This window comes from Hydra viridissima, unplaced genomic scaffold (assembly GCF_058129835.1).
Source record: "Hydra viridissima isolate aposymbiotic clone 2 unplaced genomic scaffold, HvirCarnegie_v1 scaffold_12, whole genome shotgun sequence".
In the NCBI taxonomy this organism is placed as follows: domain Eukaryota; kingdom Metazoa; phylum Cnidaria; class Hydrozoa; order Anthoathecata; family Hydridae; genus Hydra; species Hydra viridissima.
Window position 1 is genome coordinate 8,410,389 of NW_028324311.1, and position 13,758 is coordinate 8,424,146.

Consider the following 13,758-nt stretch of genomic DNA (forward strand, 5'->3'; position numbering starts at 1 on the left):
TTGAAAATTTCAGAGACACTTGCATAGAAAATTACGGTCTAGACCCTCTTTGGTATTACACCTCTCCTGGTTTGGCTTGGGACGCCATGTTAAAGGAAACTAAAATTAAATTGGACTTAATAACCGATATTGATATGCTCAACATGATCCAAAAAGGAATACGCGGCGGAATATGCATGATCTCAAACCGACTTGGAAACGCTAATAACAAATACATGAAAAACTATGATCCTTCACAACCATCCAAATTCATTCAGTACTTAGACGCTAATAATCTTTATGGTTGGGCCATGTGCAAACCTCTTCCCGTTAGAGCATTCAAATGGATGACTGAAGAGGAAAATTGGCGTAGCATGCCATGCATCCTTGAAGTCGATTTAGATTATCCTGAAGAGCTTCACGATTTACACAACGACTGTCCTTTGGCTCCTGAAAGACTAACCATTGGAAAAGTGGATAAGCTAGTTCCAAATTTAAACAACAAAGAAAAATACGTCGTTCATCACGAAAACCTAAAACTCTATGAACGATTGGGTTTAGTCATCACCAAAATTCATCGAGGAATCACCTTTGAAGAAGAACCCTTCATGAAAACATACATTGACCTCAACACCAATAAAAGAAAAGTCGCTAAAAACGACTTTGAAAAAGAATTCTTTAAACTCATGAACAACTCCGTGTTTGGAAAAACCATGGAGAATATTCTAAAGCATGTCGATATTAAACTGGTCACCACAAGAAAAGAAGCCTTAAAATTATCCAAAAAACCTCGATATAATCGGTACACCATTTTTGATGAAAAACTCATCGCAATTCATATGAAGAAAACACAATGCTTTTACGACAAACCCGTTTACTTGGGAATGAGCATCCTCGACATCAGCAAAACACTCATGTTTGAGCATCATTACGACTACATCAAGCCTAAATACGACGATCGTGCAAAACTACTCATGACCGACACTGACTCGCTCATTTACGAAATCAAAACAGATGATTTTTACGAAGACATTGCCGCAGATGTACTTGAAAAATTTGACACGAGCGACTTTCCTAATGACCATCCTGCCATTCAAAACGTTGGATTCAAAGTAGGCGAAAATAAAAAGATCATTGGCAAGTTTAAAGATGAAACCGGTGGAAAGCAAATCACGCAGTTTGTTGGTCTTCGACCCAAACTCTACTCTTACTACATCCCTGAAGAAATAGATGATCAAGAACATAAAAAATGCAAAGGTGTTAAGAAGTGCATTGTTAAAAATCACATCACTCATCAAGACTACTACGACTGCTTAATGACTAAACAAGAAAAACTCACCACCATGAACGTCTTCCGATCACGTCATCACGATGTCTACACCGAAGAAATCAACAAAGTAGCACTCAGCGCTAACGACGACAAAAGATTCATCTTAGAAGACGGAATTCACACCTTGGCTATCGGAAATTACAAAACAAGGCAATAAAGAAGAACAGGCATCTTGAAGAACTGGTATAAAAATAATCATGTTATTTCTATACTTCTTCTTGATTTTTAAAGACGACTCTTAAGTATTGGTTTTGTCATGATATGAAGTGTTCACCATTTTTTATGCATCCTTAAGTATGGGAAGGGTCAATGCGCCAGAACCGCTTTTTGACTATATATTGCACGTAAAAATTGTGGCTTACCATCCCCCATAACAGCTGCATTTCCTTTAACATTATTAGAGTATTTCATTTTTGAGTTGGATACTACCCACCATAAGTTAAAGAGTTTTGAAAATTTTGATGCTGAGTATTCATTAGGAAAATAATTGAATTGCAGCTGAAGTTGTTTCATGGAATATATTTAATGCCAAGTTGACATCTTGTTTATTGTTACCTGGATATAGAGTCTTTTCCCCTAATTTATACACCTTTCTTAAGTTTGCTGAAAGAGTTTTGTCTTTTTCATGTATTCTATGAAGCAAAGCCCAAGAGATATCCCCTGCAGACACTTTCATATTAAAACTGTAATCAGTGAACTGAAATGGTGGGAAAATGAACTTTTTAGTACTAATCAAATTATTTCTTAAGTTTTTAAGTAAATGAACACTATCATACATCAGATAAACTTTATGATCATTATAAGTGATAAAGAAATTTTCTTCTGGCTTATCTGACCCATAAATGCTAAGCAATTTTGAATAAGCTGAGACATTTGTTGGATGGTTGTCTGCAATCAATGCTCGAATGTTAAAACCTGCAGATCTTAATGTATTTAAACTTTCCTCTATTTCATTTTTAATGAAATCTCCAGTGATATTAGTCTCTGGGATGGCTATAATTACATAAGGTATTGATTTCTTGAGGCCAACAATCATAAAGACAATTACTAATTTGTAGAGATTACCCTCTTTATCTTGTCCAGTTAATCTACCACTGTGGTATTCACAAGATTGCTGCAGATACATTTCATCAAAAAGAATAACACAATCATTGCTTATTTTGTCTTCATTTAACAATAACTTTAATGATTTTATTGAATCAATTCCACCTGATACTAACTTCTTTAATAGTGACTTTGACGGTAAAGGAAGTTGTTCCAGAAGATGCGAATAAGCCTGAGATGATGAATATCTTTGCATTAGTGCAAAACGTAACACTTTTGAAGAATATGGAGGTCGACCTTTAGATTTAAAAAAGGTTAGTTTTGAAAGTTCATTAACTAAATAATAGGAATTTCCTTCAACAAGGTTGTGCATATAAGACACCAAATTATCTAAAATAGATAAACTTGTGAGTTTACAATTGTTGATAGTTCTAAACCAATGAGGAAGTGGAAGTGGACAACTTTTATAATGCAGTTTTACATGCAAATTGTTATCAACACTTATTGATTCAATAAAAGGAGTGGAGTCTACAAAAAACAAACGATAATATAAAACAAAACTTTCATATCTTTGAAAACTAAATCCATTTGGAGAGTTAGATTCATGAAGCATATCAATGTTTTTTATTTTATCCATTTCTTGAAATGAATGAATTTCATCTGGGATAGTAGAATCTCGTTTAGTTGGTGGTTTACGAAAGTTAGAAACTTTAGGCATTACAGAAGATGGAATACAAGTTTCTTCAGAATAAATAGATGGAACAGGTTTTAACTCGTGTTTTAAAGTAACTCGTTTTCCATATTTTAAATATTTTTCTTCAAAATGATCCATGCAAATAACTGAATGTTTGCTTGGTTTCCAATCTTTTCTGTATACAAATTTAATCCATTTTTCTTCTAAATAAGTATCTTTGGGAAAACTAAAAACAGCTTTACTTGGATAAAACTAGGTTCACTTTTTTTAAATTTATAGCCAGTTCGACAATTAACCACAGCGCATTTATTTACCATATTTCTCACAACTAATTTGGAAACTTGATCAACACGACGTTCTTGCCAAAAAAAACCATGAAAAACTGGCCTTCTAATTTTCGGCCTATTTATGCAACATATCCGGCCGTGTATAAAGTAGGCCATGGTAGGATATATATGTCAAGTGTCTTTTGACGGCTATGAGAACTACTCCAGCTTCAGAAGTTGTATACATTAGATCTACTAACATCCCCTGTACTATACTCTATAGTTAGGATAGCGATCAACTGTTAAGTATTATGGTTAAGCAGTTAAACATGTAAACATTTGACTTTACATTTTTTTCACAACTTTGTTGTATAAAATATTATATTCGCTAAAAAACATATATGTAGTCTCGATAGGACTTTTTCATAATTTTTTTTTTGAAAACATTTCTACAGTTTGACAAAAAAAAATGCTTTTCAAATTACTTAAAACACCACTAAGGTGGTACAATACCAATGTGAAAATAATAGAACTCTGCCTTTGATGGTAATTTTTGTGACTGATTTAATTTTTTGAAAAAAATCTTTTTAATCCAAACTGTAATATTTTTTTAGTTTCACAACAACTACCATTTTGAAAATTGTATTCCAAAAATGATTTAAAGAATTTCTTTACGGGTAGAGGGACAATTCGAAACTATTGGGAAAATGGGGAGGGAGTATTGTTCATAAATAAATAATAATTTAAGAAATACACTTTATTTTAAAAAAAACAGCACTACATTGAGAAGAAAAAAAAGAGATTGTTTGTCAATCGTGATTTATTTTATTAGAATATAATTTTTTCATAGTTAAGTATGAGTAAGGGAATTTTATAATGAGGAGTTGTGAATTGTGTTTGACGTAGACTACATAATGTTGGTTGGGATTGTAAAAATATTAACTGCATCAATGTTATGATGAACCTGATTGGGACGATCTATCTTGAGAAGTATCAGCTGTTGTATATAAGTGTATAAGTTGACATGTTTTACAAGCCGACCTTCGATCTTTAACTAAAAAGAATATTTTAATGTTTTTAGACGATGAATAAATCAAGGTGTATTTGTCACATGTTAATACGTTTTGTCTTCTTCCATTATTAAGCAACGTTTTTGCTCTAAATAGTTTAAAGTCTCCACTTAAACACCGAAAAGTAGGGTATTTACAATTTGTCTGGGAGTGACATGACATTAATTATTATTTTCATTTAGACTATATAAATTTTATTAAAAGTTACGAAACTCGAATGTGTAAAAAACAAAAACTTGGTTTGAGATTATCTGACAAACGCAAAGCAATACGAAACAATAAAATTTAACAAAAACCTAAAACTTGTGGAGTGCCCCAAGTCTCCTTTCTAGAACCGCTGTAGTTTTGTATGTAAACGACTTATACTTAAAATTGAATCTTCTGAAATTTTGTTTTCAGACGACTTCGGAGAGATACTGGATAAACAGTCCTAGCAAGCACACAACGTTGAAACAACGTTGAAGTAACGTTGATCGACGTTGATCAACGTTATTTCAACGTTGTTTCAACGTTGTGTGCTTGCTGGAGTTGCTATGGGAATCACTATAAATAACAATTCCAAGAACATTACCATGTAAGTTAAACCGTTTCTAAATACTGAATCGTTGAAAAAATTGATTTTTCCTATGTATACAGTTTACTTAACTTACTGCAGCATTATGAGGTCCTGGATACTAATCCCACAAAATCACATAAACTTTATAATAAACAAAAAAATGTTTATAGAATTATGTCTGAAGCAATAGAGCCATCCACCATGCGAACCTCTGCCCGTATAGTTAGGACTTTAAATGTATGTAAACTAAAAAATTTATTTAACATTTTGAGTTTTTACGCATTTAAAGCCTAACTATATTTTTTGTTTCGAACAGAAACAGTAAAATATATACATAATAAATGTTTCTGCTCAAAACAAAAAATGGTCTTCAAAGAGATTATTAAAACAGAAAATGGTCTCTAAAGAAAAACATTATTTTTTGAAATACGCTATAAATACTGTACAAGATTCTTAACTTTGTTGTTTCAAATTGCAATTTTAAAATTAATTTTTACTCGATTTAATACTGTGAGGAGGGAAAATGATAAAAAACATTATCTTTAAGTTTTACCCGACTCATATAATATTCGACAGAAAGAGTGAGTCAACCAACAAAAAGTACGCACGGAGACTTATTGAATTTTTCATATGAATAAGATGATAAAGCGAAAAGAAGAGTAAAATGTAACAACAACCAAGAAAAGAAGTACGCACAGAGACCTATTGAATTTGTCATATGAATAAACGATAAAGCGAAAAGAAAAAGAAAAAAAAAAAAACAACAACCAAGAAAAGATGTATGCACGGAAACTTATTCAACCTGTCATATAAATAAATGATGAATAAGTAGCAAAACGGTAAACAACCGAAAACTATAAAAAGCTCAAAAAAAGAAAAGAAGACAGTTTTTGGGAAGACAGTTTTTGGGAAGACAGTTTTTGAAGAGAGTTTTTGAAGAACAGTTTTTGAAGAGGTTTTAAAATGGCAAAGTAAGAGTTAAGAAGAGTAAGAGATTTAAAAGAGAATTTTATGAGAAAAGAGATTTAAAAGAGGAATTTATGAAAAAAGGATTTTTAAAGATTTAAAGAGAATTTTATGAGAAGTATTTACGAAGATTTTAAAGAGAAACTTACGAGAAGAATTGGTAAGAAAAGATATTTGAGTAACTTTAAATAAGCGTTATTATCTATATTGATTTATTGATATTTGCATGAGTTAATTTTAAGAGAATATATATTGATGAGAATTTTTGAGAATATTTATTAAGAAAAATAAGTAAGAGAAGAAGAACCAGTAGTAAGTACTTTTGTTTGCATTTCGATTATTAATATTGTTGTTGTTATTACTATATGCGTTAAATATTGTTATTGAAAAGTTTGATCCTTTACCGCGCGCCTTAGCATATCCGCGCTATTACACTTACGTCACACAAATATAAGAGTGCTTACCATTACACATTAATAGAACAATTGTTGAGTTTTATATTATAGAATATACTGAGGACGGCGAATTTAAGTTAAGCCTTTTTTGATTAGACCTTGCCCATTCTTAACCAAACTATTCCTAAACCTAGCCCTTTCCTAACCAAATACTCCCCAGACCATCTACCTAGTTCCCAACCTCCATATACCTAATCCAAACAACACCAAACCCAAACTTCCCATTCCCCTTCCCCTTTACTGCAAAAGAAGAAAACATAATAATAATAATAATAAATATAGTTAAATCAACCGCCCTCACAATACCAAGATTTGTAAATTTTTGGTGGGATTACTGAGATTAAAAATACAACTACGTTAAAACATTTTTACAACTGATTTTAAATACTTTTCTAATCAAATATTTTACAAATTTTCTTAGGAACAAAAGGAATTTATTGAACCTATGTATGTTATACCTATATGTTATGTGGAATAATTTTATATAGATCGGTTTAACATTTTCTTGATTCAGTGAAGGCCTCTTCGTCGAATTTTTCGTAATATAACTTTTTATTTGCATTTAAATGAAGTTTGAAGTATCCAGATTTTTTAGTAGAGTTGTTTATGGGTTAATATTTAACTACGTTTTACTAGTGAATTCTTTATCTTATTTTACATAAAAAGATAGTTATAGTAAATCTATTTAAGGTTTTTCGTGGAAGGAAAAAACGGTAAATGGGTTTTTTAATTCATTTGCAAATCATTTACTATTCTACATTACCAGAAATTTTAAGTTAGAATAACTGCTATAGTAGAATAGTATATAATAGAATAGTAAAAATAAGTTAAATGCATTACTACAGTAGAATTTTATCTAAATAGTTTTTCGAAAGCTCCACAAAAAATACAACATACTTATATCATTTATACTTTTAGTTTACTATTGTGTTATTATCTACAAATCACTGTGGATTAATGGGAACTTAGAATGTGTTATTCATTTCATATTGCTCTCCATGATTTGCAACTTTTATGCGGACTTCTCACTGTAGAGGAAGAAGATGGCAGTCATATTAACTTGGGACATGCAAGTTCGAGTTTGAAACTTGGTAAATTTGAAAAACTCGATTTAACTTGAGCTATTTGACTATCAAGTCTTTGAACTTGCAAAACTTGAAGAAAATATTTGACTGGTTTCTAAAAATACAATAAATTTAGTGAACATAAAAAGTTGATGAAATTTTCGAGTTTTTCAATTTTATCAACTTTATGTTTTCTAATTAAAAAGTTTAGTTTTTCTACTTTTAATTCTTGCATTATTCTTAAAAGAAAAATGAAATTCATATCTCAATTAAATATTACTCAATTAACTTTTTGAGTTAAGTTATTAGCATGATCTTGACAATTGTTAACATTAGAGGCTGGCTTTGAACTTTGGAGACCCTGGGTAAGATGAAAGTGTGAGGCCCTCCTGTAAAATGTAGATATTTTTAATCATATTTATTAAAGTTGTTGTTCTAAACATGACTTTATTGAAACTTGACTTTACGTGCTTTGATATTTGCAAATGATTCAATTAATGCACTAATATCAATCTTTTCTAACATGTCAATTTCAATTGATATCTCGCTAAACCACTGTTGTAAAAAATGACCAAAAACTACTTTGAGCTGACCCGAGAAAACCGCTTTGACAGGGTGAAACTACAATGTTTCATGACTCCAAAAATGTAAAATTTGAAATCTAACTATTTCGTCCAAGAAAATAATTTTGATTTTTAGTTTTTAGTACTTTGCACAATAGGGCAAAATGACAGCTTTTCAAATTTTGCATTTTTACAGCATTCAAAAACTCTCCAAAATTAGCATTTATTACTCTAAAACATAACAGTCTATATAGCAAGTATAATTTGTATTTATTTTAACTCAGAAGATAAAATTTTACCTACAATTTCATGGTTGAACTATATTATAAACATTTTGTTGCATCAAAATTGTAAATAAGCTAAAAATTCCGGGAATAGGCAGTGAACATGTTTGTTTTAAGTTTTGCATCAAAATTGTAAACAAGCTAAAAATTCCGGGAATTGGCAGTGAACATGTTTATTTAAAGTGTTTCACTTATCAGTTGTGTGAGAAAAATTTCAAAATGCCAAATTTTTCAAAAAATCATGAAGATTGTCGGAAATCTGTCTGTGTCTTGTGTCTGAAGAAGTGCTCTCGAGAGTTGACACAGTTCCTTGTTGAAAAGATCCTCAAGCATTACCATACAAGTCTTGATTTGACTGATACCAGAGTGCCAAGAGGCATTTGTGACTCATGTCGAACAATTCCTCGGAGAAAAGATGAAGGAAAAGATGTTAACCTGCCACCTTTGTTTCCTTTCTCATCTATAAAAGTTAGACCACCAACAAGAGATCAAGGTTGCAACTGTCTTATTTGTCAAGTTGGGCATTTGAAGTTGAATGAGAAGAGCCCAGTCGACTATTCTAAACCTGTGGAAGATTGTACCCCTCAAAGATGTGGTGATTGTTTGATTCTAGTTGGAAGAGGTCTGCCACATCAGTGCACTCCATTCACTTTTAGAGAGAATCTCAAGCAGCTAACTACAGCTGATCCACTCGCTGCAGAGCAAATAGCTACTCAAGTCATCTCTACTAAACCTTCCACACCTGGTGGTACTGCCAAAATATCGCATCCTAAAGGCGGCCCACCACTTAGAGTTAAAACAGGTGATACTTTTATATATACATATAAAGATGGCAGGTTCAGAGGGAATACCTTTAATTTTAAAACTTAAAATTACAAAAAGTGTTAATATAATTTCATTTTTAGGAAGCTCAAGTGCAAGAGCTCTTTTTCCTGAACCCAGCATCAAAACTGAAGATCTTGTACAAGTTCAGCTAAACACAGGACTGTCCAACCTTGGCATGAAGAAATTGGCATCAACCATCAACAGAGTCAGTGACACCAAGATTGTGGAGACTAGTTTTCTAGCTAAGTTTGAAGCCATTGGCAAACAGTTGTCTGAGTTTTTTACTCAAACCAGCATCCAAGTTTTATCAGAGAGTAACTCCACTAACTTTGTGGTTGTGCATTGCAAGGATCTTGCCGAGCTTTTGAATGAAGTCCTGCTTTCTCGAAGAGTTTTCCAGAATCATATTGTCAAGTTGGGAATTGATGGAGGTGGAGGATTTCTGAAAGTTTCTCTTGGCATCATGGAGTTGGATTCTCACTGTGATTCAAGGTCACCACCACGGAAAAAACTTTTAACTCAGAGGACTGCCAAAGACAGTAGTGTAAAGCGTCAAATGCTTGGGGCTTTATCAGAAGGACTACCAGAAAACTTTGAAAATGTGAGGCAGATCTTGTCTTTAATCAAGTTAGACAAAGTCAACTTTGTTGTCTCATGCGACATGAAACTTATAACATCCTTTGTGGCCTTCAGAGCCATGCAAGTACTCACCCTTGCTCTTGGTGCAACACAGAATCAAAGCATCTTTCTCAATCAGGATCTTTGAGGACACTAGGCTCACTTGTTGCCTGTTATCAAGAGTTTGCTAAGTCTGGTGGTGATATCAAAAAGGCAAGATCTTTTGGCAATGTAGTGCATGAGCCTTTGCTACCTGGTTCTGAAAACAAACTCATCTTGGAGCTCATACCACCAATGGAACTCCATCTTCTCCTTGGTGTGGTCAATCACATGTACAAACCCATGACAGAAGTTTGGCCCAATGTTGTCAAGTGGCCCTCAGCTCTCCACATTCAACAAGAACCATACCATGGTGGGCAGTTTGCAGGGAATGCCTGTCACAAGCTTCTCAGCAATCTTGACCTCCTTCAAAGAATTGCAGAGACTGAGTCTGCTTTTCAAGTCTTTGGAATCATTGATGCCCTTCGAAAGTTTAAGTCTGTGGTGACAGCATGTTTTGGTATGGTTCTGGAGGATGACTTTTCTGAAAAAATTGATCGCTTCAGAGACTCATATTTGGCAATCATGAACATCAGTGTGACTCCAAAAGTTCATGCTGTTTTCTTCCATGTGAAGCAATTCATTGAGATCAAAAGGGCTCCCTTGGGGATCTTTAGTGAGCAGGCAACAGAATCAATGCATCATAATTTCAGCTCACATTGGCAGAGATACAAAAGAGACCGTAATCATCCTGAGTATGCAAAGAGGCTTCTTTCATGTGTTGTGGACTACAACAGCAAGCATTTGTGAAGAATCAAATATTGAGAAGAATTTATTTTATGTACCATTTGCTCTTTATGTGTTTAGAATCAAGAGGTTGTTTTTGTGTTTTGGCTTAGAATAACTAAAAGAATTATTTAAGAAAGTGTTTATTATTTCCATCTTGTTAATGAAAAACTATATCAGTTGTGTCAGAATAAACTATTATTCAAGTGAATTTTAGACAGTTATGTTTTGGAGTAATAAATGCTTATTTTGAAGAGTTTTTGAATGCTGTAAAAATGCAAAATTTGAAAAGCTGTCATTTCGCCCTATTGTGCAAAGTACTAAAAACTAAAAATCGAAATTATTTTCTCGGACGAAATAGTTAGATTTCAAATTTTACATTTTTGGAGTCAGGAAACATTGTAGTTTCACCCTGTCAAAGCAGTTTTCTCGGGTCAGCTCAAAGTAGTTTTTGGTCATTTTTTACAACAGTGAAACCTGTAAGTCTACAGTGCGACATTTTTTTAAACGCAACAATATTTTGCATTCTGAAAGTTTGAAATTATCGATTTCTTTATCTCTGAATCCAAAAGTTAAATAATTTGGTTTTGAATGTTTTTACAAAGATAGTGATCGCTTACTTCGTGTAATTTAATTTTTCTTAGATGCTCTTGATGTGTAAATTTCTGAAATCATTTTAATCAAGTTTGTTTATTTATTAGTTTGTCCTAGAAAAGCTAAATTGTGAGAGGCAAGAAATTTTATAACTGATATTATTCTCTTCAAAATATTATACTAATATTCCACTTTTAATTTGATTTTGTTTAAATTGCAATTTTTGAAAGTCTCGTTTTACTTCATTCTATTAACCATATAAATTCAATTTATAAAGTATTGTTGGTGGTTTAGGGACTTTTCATGGTTCTTGAGATCTGATAATAAATGTTTTTAATCAGAATCCATTCTCAGCTAATTTTGTGTTCTTTTTTCTAATTGAAAAAATTTTGCAGAAAAAAAAAGTAGGCCGTTTGAATGCTTGGATAAAACTAACTATTTTCTTTCGTAGATTTCCCCATTTGGAAAATGTCCTTTATAATAAATTAATTGGTTCAACGAGGTCCTATAAAACTGAAAGAGGAAGATTTTCTTTTAAAAAAATCTTCGGCTTTTAGTTTTGTAGGACCTCGTTGAACTAGAATTTCTCTAAATGAATTAATTAAGAATTTGGACCAAAGAACAGGATCCTCCTTTCCAAAATGAAACGATTAAGGAAATTTAATAATAATAGTATAATATAATAATATTAATTTATGATAATGTAAATAACAATTTATAATAATATTAAAAATTTAATAATAAATAATAATAGAGTTTGATCTAAGTATATTTAGGCTACAAATAATTAGAGCATTCAGCATTTCATTTGAGAATAAATATTTATAGTTAGTTGTCATACAAAAATACTTTTCTACTTACTGTAATGTTGATGGAAACGTATCATTTTCTTCAACAATATTATTTTCTGGAACATCTATAGATCATCTTTAAGTTTAGGTCTATAAATCCCATTACTGTTTCTTTAAGCTATACTGAACCTGGATTGTCTTCTCAATATGGTAGTGAATCTAGATCAACTTTAGGAACATGAATATTGTAAAATCATCTTGAGGTTATGAGTCTTCAAGATGAGAATTATCATCAGGATGAGGACAATCTGTAAAATTAGTAGTGTTCTTTTGAGTATTTGCATCGGTCAGAGGTTTTAGGTGAAGAAAAATTGAATTCTTCTGAGTGGCGAAGAATTTTTCTTCCTTAAGTTTTCTTTTTCTCTTATTATGACCAGATTTAAACTTTCTCCCAGTGATAATTACTATCTGATGAGTTTAATACAGTAATTTTCTTCTGCGCCAACAAGGATGGAGAAACAAAACAGAACTGAATAAAAGCTAAAAAACCAAAGCACTTTGGAAAAAACGAGTATATATACAGTGTATATACTCGTTATGGTATATATATTCTGGTTGGTATGTTTTTCTAATATTGTTCAAAAACCCCAAACCCAAAGAAAAGAGCAAATATGTCATGATGTTAATACTTTTATTAAAAAATGAATTTTGTTATATTACTTAAATTTTAAAACTATGAGGCCCTAAAAAATATTTTAAAACTATGATCACCTCACTCATTCCTCAATCCAACCCCCGCCCAAAGGCAGTCTCTGGTTAACATCATGTTAATAACATGACGGTTCAGTATTGGATTGATTTATATTCTCAAACAGTTATTTTGTTCGTTAAATAACTTTGTCAAAAATTAAAAACTTGATAAACTTGTGAAACTCCCTTGAATTAATTGGTTAAAAATAGAACTTGAACTGAAATTGTTTGAAAAATTGGACAAACATCTATTGAAAAACTCGAAAAACTTGCCAAATTTGACGAATGCTCCTCATCTTTATTTAGTTTCCTCGGGATTTTTTTTAAGTAGAAATTTGAATAAAAGTCAAATTATTTTTTTGCGGCGCTGTTGAAAGTCAGAAAAAAATTTGGAAACAGAAAATATTGAAAGGGCAATTATGCTTAGCAAATCTGAAGCTTCCGAAAAAAGAAGGGGGATGAAATTTTGCCCTCCTATTAGAAAAGTGCTTTATTTTCTTTTTTCATTAGGGTGGTAGAGGGTGATCAAACCCCAATCTACTCTCGATTAAGGCCTGTATACAAACCTTATAGTTTAAGCTCCTTAAGACAAAAGAATCATACTCATAGATACAGTCACACTAACAATTAATAATTTAGAAATTTAAGACAATATTTCAATTGATAAGTCGATTTTATAAATATGTTTTAAAGAAGTAAAAAAAAGATATCTAATGGTCAAAATTTTATTTTAATGTAATAGTAATTAGGAATATAAATGGAACAATCCTAATTTATAACAAATAAAATTATATACAGATCATATTGAGACAGACTTATTTGTGTGTTAAAGCTCTGATCACCTCATAAGACAAAATGAAAAAGTTTGCAAGACCAAAACAAGACAAAATACCTGATGATATGAATAAATTTATTACAACCAAACACATGATGAAGTATTTGAAGAAGACAATGTCATAAAAAATGTAAAACAAAATGTAAAGAAATCTTGAGCCGGTTAGATCTTTTGTGATGAAACCCATTTTATCAAAAAGGAATTGTAACCGCTTATTTAGTCATATTTCATAAACGATCATAAGTTAAA

General features: G+C 31.7%; 1 protein-coding gene and 2 pseudogenes across 4 annotated transcripts in view; 2 read left to right on the top strand and 1 right to left on the bottom strand.

The window, feature by feature from the left end:
• The first annotated feature begins 5,806 nt into the window (after window positions 1-5,806).
• LOC145194564 (DNA topoisomerase I, mitochondrial-like) overlaps window positions 5,807-13,758 on the top strand; it is a 29,316-nt gene continuing 21,364 nt past the window's right edge. For 2 of the 3 annotated variants that reach the window (XR_016445553.1, XM_090068569.1), the window contains exon 1: window positions 5,807-6,065. The gene's annotated coding sequence lies outside the window, so the exon portion shown is untranslated. The remainder of the gene's footprint in view (window positions 6,066-13,758) is intronic. The other variant, XM_090068568.1, reaches the window with a different exon arrangement.
• Window positions 8,210-11,531, top strand: LOC149881089 (uncharacterized; annotated as a pseudogene). The gene is made up of 2 exons (XR_016445554.1): window positions 8,210-9,073; window positions 9,177-11,531. The product of XR_016445554.1 is annotated as an uncharacterized LOC149881089 (transcript).
• Window positions 11,628-13,696, bottom strand: LOC149881090 (uncharacterized; annotated as a pseudogene).